This window comes from Tachyglossus aculeatus, unplaced genomic scaffold (assembly GCF_015852505.1).
Source record: "Tachyglossus aculeatus isolate mTacAcu1 unplaced genomic scaffold, mTacAcu1.pri scaffold_114_arrow_ctg1, whole genome shotgun sequence".
NCBI lineage: Eukaryota > Metazoa > Chordata > Mammalia > Monotremata > Tachyglossidae > Tachyglossus > Tachyglossus aculeatus.
This window is the reverse complement of record NW_024044846.1, coordinates 1,597,756-1,606,621: the sequence shown is the minus strand read 5'-3', so window position 1 is coordinate 1,606,621 and position 8,866 is coordinate 1,597,756.

The following is an 8,866-nucleotide window of genomic DNA, read 5'->3' as shown; positions in this document are numbered from 1 at the left end:
ACCAGAAAAAACGACTGGACTTGACAGCCATTTTCACCACATACAAACATTTACATCATTTGATCTCAACAACTGTCCCTTTAATTCATTCAGTCAATCAAGAAGTATTAACTGGGCACTTACTCTGTGCAGATTACAGTACTCTGTGCGCTTAGTACAGTGCTCTGCACATAGTAAGCGCTCAATAAATGCGATTGATGATGATGATGATGATGCAGAGGACTGTACTAATCTCTTCGGATCGTGCAACAACTGGCTCTCAGATTTGATTTCCAGGCATTCCTGGTTGAGAGGCAGATTTTAGAGGGTAGCAAAGGTTTGAACCTTTTGAGCTGATGTTTGCCGTGCACTTATCTCTTCACTCCTGAAACAGCAATGGCTGTTCATAACAGCAGTCAGTATGCTTCAGAACCCACAGACTCTGGAGTTTCTGTGAAAGCCTATGCTAAGTGGATAGAGAGGGATATTTAGAGAGAAATATTTAAATTCTCTTATGGGTTCTTGATAGTTATGCCTGAGGGCATTTCACACCTGTGTCTACAGAAAAGTTGGATAAAGCAATGTACCGTGAATCCCCATCCACCCCACTCGTGCTCTACCTCCTTTCCCTCCCCACAGCACTTGTATATATTTGTACAGATTTATTCCTCTATTTATTTTACTTGTACGTATTTACTACTCTATTTTGTTAATGATGTACATACTTCATGCCGCTGCCAGGATTGTCTTTGTCCAGAAACGCTTTGGGCATGTTACTCCCCTCCTCAAAAATCTCCAGTGGCTACCAATCAATCTGCGCATCAGGCAGAAACTCCTCACCCTCGGCTTCAAGGCTCTCCATCACCTCGCCCCCTCTTACCTCACCTCCCTTCTCTCCTTCTACAGCCCAGCCCACGCCCTCTGCTCCTCTGCCACGAATCTCCTCACCATGCCTCGTTCTCACCTGTCCCGCCGTCGGCCCCCGGCCCATGTCATCCCCTTGGCCTGGAATGCCCTCCCTTCCCACATCCACCAAGCTAGCTCTCTTCCTCCCTTCAAGGCCCTACTGAGATCTCACCTCTTCCAGGAGGCCTTTCCAGACTGAGCCCCCTCCTTCCTCTCCCCTCGTCCCCCTCTCCGTCCCCACCACCTTACCTCCTTCCCTTCCCCACAGCACCTGTATATATGTATATCTGTTTGTACATATTTATTACTCTATGTATTTATTTATTTTACTTGTACATATCCATTCTATTTATTTTATTTTGTTAATATGTTTGGTTTTGTTCTCTGTCTCCCCCTTCTAGACTGTGAGCCCACTGTTGAGTAGGGACTGTCTCTTTATGTTGCCAACTTCTACTTCCCAAGCGCTTAGTACAGTGCTCTGCACACAGTACGTGCTCGATAAATACGATTGATTGATTGATATATCTATAACTCTATTTATTCTGACGGTTTTGATATCTGTCTATATGTTTTGTTTTGTTGTCTGTCTCCCCCTTCTAGATTGTGAGCCCGTTGTTGGGTAGGGAACATCTCTATACATTGCCCGCTTGTACTTCCCAAGTGGTTAGTACAGTGCTCTGCATGCTCAATCAATATGATTGAATAAATGAATCATTTAGTTGAGGTATAGAACCAATCTTTGATTCACTGGGGATCTGATCACAGCTTTTCAGCCTTCCGTATTCATGCCTACAGTCCACTTCACATGCACAGTAGTGATAGTAATATTAAAGTTCTTACTGTGTACTCTACTACTGTTCAGTACTGTACTAGGCCCTGGGAGAGGTGGGAATTAGACAAGTTTCCTGTCCATTTCAGGGCTCATAAAGCATGAATTGTATGCATCATGCTGTTTCATTAAACTTTTAAAGACACTCCTTGATTAAAATAATTATATAGCAATAAAATATTAACTGTGAGATTTGTTTAAACACTACTCTGTGGCAAACACTGTGGTAAGCTCTTGGGTAGATTCAAGGTAATCATTCTCCTGAGGTGTTTTCAACTTCAATACTAATCTCGGTAAGGATAGTTTGGAATGCAGTGAGATGTATTGGTGATTATGAATATTTAAATTACAAGTAATTTTTAAGGGAAAAGTCTCTTAGAGTCTTTCTAGGCAATAATCCCATTTCAAAGATGAGAAAATGGAAATACAGAGAAGTTGAATGTCTTACTCAAGGTGAAACAATGGAGGGCTGTTCCATTTGGAAATAGTATGCAGATTTCTGGCCCCAAAGACCTTGTTGTCACTGTGCTCACTAGCTGTTCCATAAAAAAGTGGCTTGCTGACCTTGAACCTCATTTCAGTGGGTGCGCCCTCATACTAGCATTCCATCACTGGTATTTTGTGAGTGCTCCTTCTGTGAAGAATACAATAGTGCTTGGAAGAATACAATAGAGAAGCAGTGTGGCTTAGTGGAAAGAGCACGTGTTTGGGAATCAGAGGTCGTCGGTTCTAATACTGCCTCTGCCAATTGTCAGCTGTGTGACTTTGGGCAAGTCACTTAACTTCTTTGTGCCTCAGTTACCTCATGTGTAAAATGGGGCTTAATATTGTGAGCCCCACGTGGGACAACCTTATTACCTTGTATCTACTCTAGTGCTTTGAACAGGGCTTGGAACATAGTAAGCGCTTAACAAATGCTATTATTATTATTCTTATTATTATTCTTATTATTCTTATTCTTATTATTATTATTATCATCACTGGGCATGATCCCTGCCCCTTTGTTGCTGACAATTTAGTGGAGGAGACTAAAACAAATCACAGTAGGGGGAAGCAACGTAGTGTACTGGGAAGTTATACTGTTCAACCTTGTTATGATTTGGGTGGAGCACCGAGTGAATTTGAATAACCTACTGAGTGCCCCGCACAAGAAATTAAATGCAATAGGAAAGTTGCCATGTCAATTGAATTCAACCTTTCCTTCCACTGGAGGTCAAGGTTCTCGTACTTTCCAGCTCAGATAGGAAGGAGTCAGGGTTTGAGTGGTAGTAGCAGCTGCACTCTCACCTACCTTGCATCATTATCTATCTACATCGATCAATAATGTCATATTTATTGAACATTTACTGGGTGCAGGGCACTGTACTAAGCGCTGGGCAAGAGAAAATATAACAGAGTTGTAAACACATTCCCGGCCCACAGTGAGGTTACAATCTAGAGGTTTATAACAATCTCTGTCAGCAATGAATCCTTCTTCTCTCCTCCACCCTCTGCCATGCTGCAGCCCTCAGCTCTATGCTCAAAGAAGTGCCAGCCTGAGCCCTCTCATCACTATCATCATTATGATCAGCACTGAGCCTCTTCTATACTAATTGTTTTAGAGCATAGGATAAAAGTAAGAGGCAAGGCCCCTGCCCTCAAGGAAATTGCACGTTAAAGAGGTAGAGGAGAAAACACAAAGTAATCAGTTAATCAGTCAACCAATAAGCAGAGCAATGTAGAGCACTGTTCTAGGGACCTGGGAGAGTACGGTGAAGTTTTTGATTTGTTTTATTTAGTTTTAATAGTATTTGTTATGCACTTGCTATGTGCCATGTACCATTCTAAGCTCTGGGGTTGATACAAGTGAATCAGGTGAGGTACAGTCCCTGATCTGCATGAGATTCACAGTCTACTTAGAGGGACAAATCGTATTGAATCCCCATTTTGCAGTTGATGATAATGAGACACAGAGAAGTTATGTTACTAAGCCAAGGACACACAGCAGGCAAGTAGTGGAGCCAGGATCAGAATTTGGGCCCTCTGGCTCCCAGACCCATGACATTGCCACGCTGCTTCCTAACATGAGAGTCAGGATCCCTGTTCTCAGTGATCTTTCAAACTAAAAAGGAAAACTAATTTAAACTCATTTACAGATAGGAGGAAGACAACAATGGAAAGATAGATATGAAGATGAGTAACTGCTTCAAAACTAAAGGACGTAATTCAGTATTTATAGAGGCCGTTACTTCTTGTGCATGCAAGTGTGCAGATGCAAATATTGGAAGTATATGACTTAAGGAGAGGAAAATTAACTGGGGAAATTGCCCAGCATAAAATAGATAGAAGAGAGCATAACTTCAGAAGGATATACATATCTTTGTTTAAGGATCAAACTCTGGCCTGGAGGAGAAGCCCATATATTTGAGGAGGGAGAACATGGAAGGAAAGTATAGCGCAATGAACTGCAGAGCTAAGCCTGTGCTCTGCCCTTTATTAGGCAGTGATGATTCAATGACAACATTTCATGCTAACATTCACGGAGCTGGGCATGATTTTACAAAATCTAACACATCAGCCCTTGATTGTTGTTGCTGTTCACTTTGTCTATAATTACTTTAAACTGATCCAGACCTCTCTGACTGCTACATAGCAAAATAATTGACAGATAGTTTCTTAGCTATGCCCCACTGCACCATACTGGTCAATCAATAGCAGGTACTGAGCACCTATGTGCAGAACACTGCACCAAGCGCCTGGGAGAATACAACAGAACTAGAATACATGATGCATTTTGGGTAAGACAAATCTCTTGCAGTCCTACCACAGGAATGCTGCACAGAAGCCTGGGAACCCAGGAAATTCCAAAAACCCCTCAGGGACAAAGTTTCTCTGCTATACCTTGCTTCAGAAATCATCATCATCATCAATCGTATTTATTGAGCGCTTACTGTTTGCAGAGCACTGTACTAAGCGCTTGGGAAGTACAAATTGGCAACATATAGAGACAGTCCCTACCCAACAGTGGGCTCACAGTCTAAAAGGGGGAGACAAAACCAAACACACTAATAAAATAAAATAAATAGAATAGATATGTACAAGTAAAATAAATAAATAAATAAATAGAGTAATAAATATGTACAAACATATATACATATATACAGGTGCTGTGGGGAAGGGAAGGAGGTAAGATGGGGGATGGAGAGGGGGACGACGGGGAGAGGAAGGAAGCGGCTCAGTCTGGGAAGGCCTCCTGGAGGAGGTGAGCTCTCAGCAGGGCCTAGAAGGGAGGAAGAGAGCTAGCTTGGCGGATGGGCAGAGGGAGGGCATTCCAGGCCCGGGAGATGACGTGGGCCGGGGGTCGATGGCGGGACAGGCGAGAACGAGGTACGGTGAGGAGATTAGCAGCAGAGGAGCGGAGGGTGCGGGGTGGGCTGTAGAAGGAGAGAAGGGAGGTGAGGTAGGAGGGGGCGAGGTGATGAAGAGCCTTGAAGCCCAGGGTGAGGAGTTTCTGCCTGATGCGCGGATTGATTGGTAGCCACTGGCAGTTTTTTAAGTGGGGAGTAATATGCTCAGAGCGTTTCTGGACAAAGATAATCCGGGCAGCAGCATGAAGTATGGATTGAAGTAGGGAGAGACACGAGGATGGGAGATCAGAGAGAAGGATGATGCAGTAGTCCAGACGGGATAGGATGAGAGCTTGAATGAGCAGGGTAGCAGTATGGATGGAGAGGAAAGGGCGGATCTTGGCAATGTTGAGGAGCTGAGACTGGCAGGTTTTGGTGATGGCTTGGATGTGAGCGGTGAATGACAGAACGGAGCCGAGGATGACACCAAGGTTGCGGGCTTGTGAGATGGGAAGGATGGTAGTGCCGTCAACAGAGATGGGAAAGTCAGGGAGAGGGCAAGGTTTGGGAGGGAAGACAAGGAGTTCAGTCTTCGACACCCAGATCTACATCTCTGCCCCTGCTCTGTCCCCCTCTCTCCAGGCTCGCATCTCCTCCTGCCTTCAGGACATCTCCATTTGGATGTCTGCCCGCCACCTAAAGCTCAACATGTCGAAGACATGACAGTTCACCTGAAGGTTAACAATTGAGATGTAGAAGCAATAATTCAAGCGCTACCTTTGATCTAACTATAGGTGCCATAAGCTCCATTTCCATTGTTGTCTCATATGTGGGCATGTTCTGGGCTGTTCTGAGGATGCCGGCTGCCAAGGGCCGGGCCAAAGCCTTCTCCACCTGCCTGCCCCACCTCGACATCGTCACTGTCTTCCTAACCTCAGGCGTGTTTGGTTATCTCAAGCCGACCTCACACTCTTCCTCGATGTTCGACCTGCTGATGTACGTGTTCCACAACGTCATGCCCTCGGCCCTGAACCCCTTCATCTACAGCCTGAGGAACCAGGCCTAGAAGGCTGCTCAGTGGACAGTTTTAAAATGGAGACTTTCCCAGACTTCTCTGTAAGTCGAAATATCAGTTTCCTTGGGCTGATATTCAATCCATCAGTAAATCAATCATATTTACTACCAGCGCAAAGCGTGCTGTCTGCATTGTAGCAGTAGAGGAGAGAGGTGAGGTAGGATGGGGCAAGTAATTGAGTGCTTTAAAGCCAGTAGTGAGGAGTTTCCATTTGATGCGGAGGTACATGGGTATCCGCTGAAGGTTCTCGAGGAGTGGGGAAACATGGACTGAAAATTTCTATAGAAAAATGATCTGGGCAGCAGAGTGAAGTAATGTACTGGAGTGGGGAGAGACAGGAGGCCTGGGAGGTCAGCAAGGAGGCTGATAAATTCATCAAGGTGGGATAGAGTAAGGGATTGGTTTAACGGGGTAGCGGGTTTGATGGAGAGGAACGGACAGATTTTAGCGATGTTGTGAAGGTGGAACCGACAGGATTTAGTGATGAATTGAATATGTGGGTTGAATGAGAGAGAGGAGTCGAGGATAATGCCAAGATTATGGGCTTGTGAGACAGGAAGAATGGTGGGTCATCTACGCTGATGGGAAAATTAAGGAGAGGACAGGGTTTGGAGGGGAAGATAAAGGAAAGATTTGGTAAGCACGTTTCCTGCCCACAAGGAGCTTACAGTCTAGAGGGGATTGATTATGTGACTGGAAGCCATGGCACTTGAGTTCATTCATTCAATCATATTTATTGAGCGCTTGCTGTGTGCACAGAACTGTACTAAGCGTTTGGAAAGTGCAACTCGGCAACAGATAGAGACAATCCCTACCCAACAACGGGCTCACAGTCTAGAAGGGAGAAGACAGACAACAAAGACAAACAAGCAGACAGGCGTCAATACCATAAAAATAGATTAATAGAATTATAGATATGTGCACATCATTAATAAAATAGAATAATAAATATGTACAAATATACACAAGTGCTGTGGGGAGGTGAAAGGGGTAGGGCAGAGGGAGGGAGTGGGGGCTATGGGGAGGGGAGGAGGAGAAGAAAAGTGGGGGCTCAGTCTGGGAAGGCCTCCTGGAGGAGATGAACTCTCAGTAGGGTTTTGACGGGAGGAAGAGAGATAGTTTGGAGGATGTGTGGAGGGAGGGCGTTCCAGGCCAGAGGTAGGATAGACTCCGGGACAGGCGAGAACGAGGCCCAGTGAGGAGGTTAGTGGCAGAGGAGTGGAGTGTGCGGCTGAGCTGTAGAAGGAGAGAAGGGAGGTGAGGTAGGAGGGGGCAAGGGGTTGGAGAGCTCTGAAGCCAATAGTAAGGAGTTTTTGCTTCATGCGACATTTTATAGGCAACCACTGGCGATTTTTGAGGAGGGGAGTGACATGCCCTGAGCGTTTCTCTAGAAGTATAATCCGGCCAACAGAGTGAAGTATAGACTGAAATGGGGAGAGGCAGGAGGATGGAAGATCAGAAAGGAGGCTGACAACCCTGCCATTGACCAGCTGTGCGACCTTGGGTGACCAAGGTAACCTCTCTGGGCCTTTCTGTAACATGAGGATTTGAAACATGCTTTCTCTTTCTCTTATATTCTGAGCCTCCTACAGTCAGGAATTTAATCTGAGCTTATCATTCTGTTTTTACTCAGCACTTGTTACAGCCCTTTGCATGTAAACTGTTTACAGATAATATAACGATAATGTTTATAATTATGGTTATGATCATTAATTATGATTATGATCAGGAGCCCATGAATCTATCCAGAGTTAGATCCAGATACCCCCTGCAGAGTCTTGCAACAGTATATTTAGAGGGATTTTGCAATTGCTTTCCAGGGTATCTTCCAGGTGGGTTAATAGCAATAATAATTATGATATTTGTTAAGTTCTTTCTTTCTGCTAGGCCGTAGGGAGCGGGGGAAGGCGATGAGACAGGCAGTATGTGCACACAAACCGTACCCAACGGCTCAAGGCCAAACAGACTCAACAACAGGAGATAAAGAGACCAGGGCAAGAAAAACAAGCTTGCACCTGCAAGGCTCGGAGGCAACCTCAAGGCCATATCCGCAGCCAGCGATGGTTGGCAATGGGTGGCTGGGGGCGAGCCAGAGCAAACCCTTCGTGACTGGACAGAGCTGTTGTTAGACTAGTGGCTGGAGGGCGGTCAAAGCCTCGATACGCCATCCCCCGAGAAAACCCTGCCCCCGGGCAATGGGGGGTATAAGAGACGAACAAGACAAAGGGGGGGCTCTCTCTCGCATGCGTGCGCTCTCTCCCTCTCTCTCTCTCGCTCTCTCTCTCTCTCTCGCTCTCTCTCTCTTTCAACCATGTAACCGCTGATAGCAAATAAACGGCAACCAAGCTTTGAACCTCTGGCTGACTCTTCCTGGTATGAACGCGCGGGCCACGTCCGGAGACGTCCGAAGACCCGGAGAGGGTAAGAACCCGAGCGTTGCTCCCGAAACCACGGGGAGCAACGCTAGGCACTGTACTAAACACTGCGGAGGATACAAGCAAATCGGGTTGGACACAGTGTCCTGTCCCACGTGGGGCTCACAGCCTCAATCCCCATTTTACAGATGAGGTAACCGAGGGCCAGAGACGTGAAGGGACCTGCCCAAAGTCACACAACAGACTAGTGGCAGAGCTGGGATTAGAATCTGGATAGAAGGACCACAGTGATTGCCTGCATTGCTTTGATTTTTCCTAAAATACTGGGGGAAAGAGGGATAGCCATTCACCCGTGGAATCCCATCTAATATCCAAG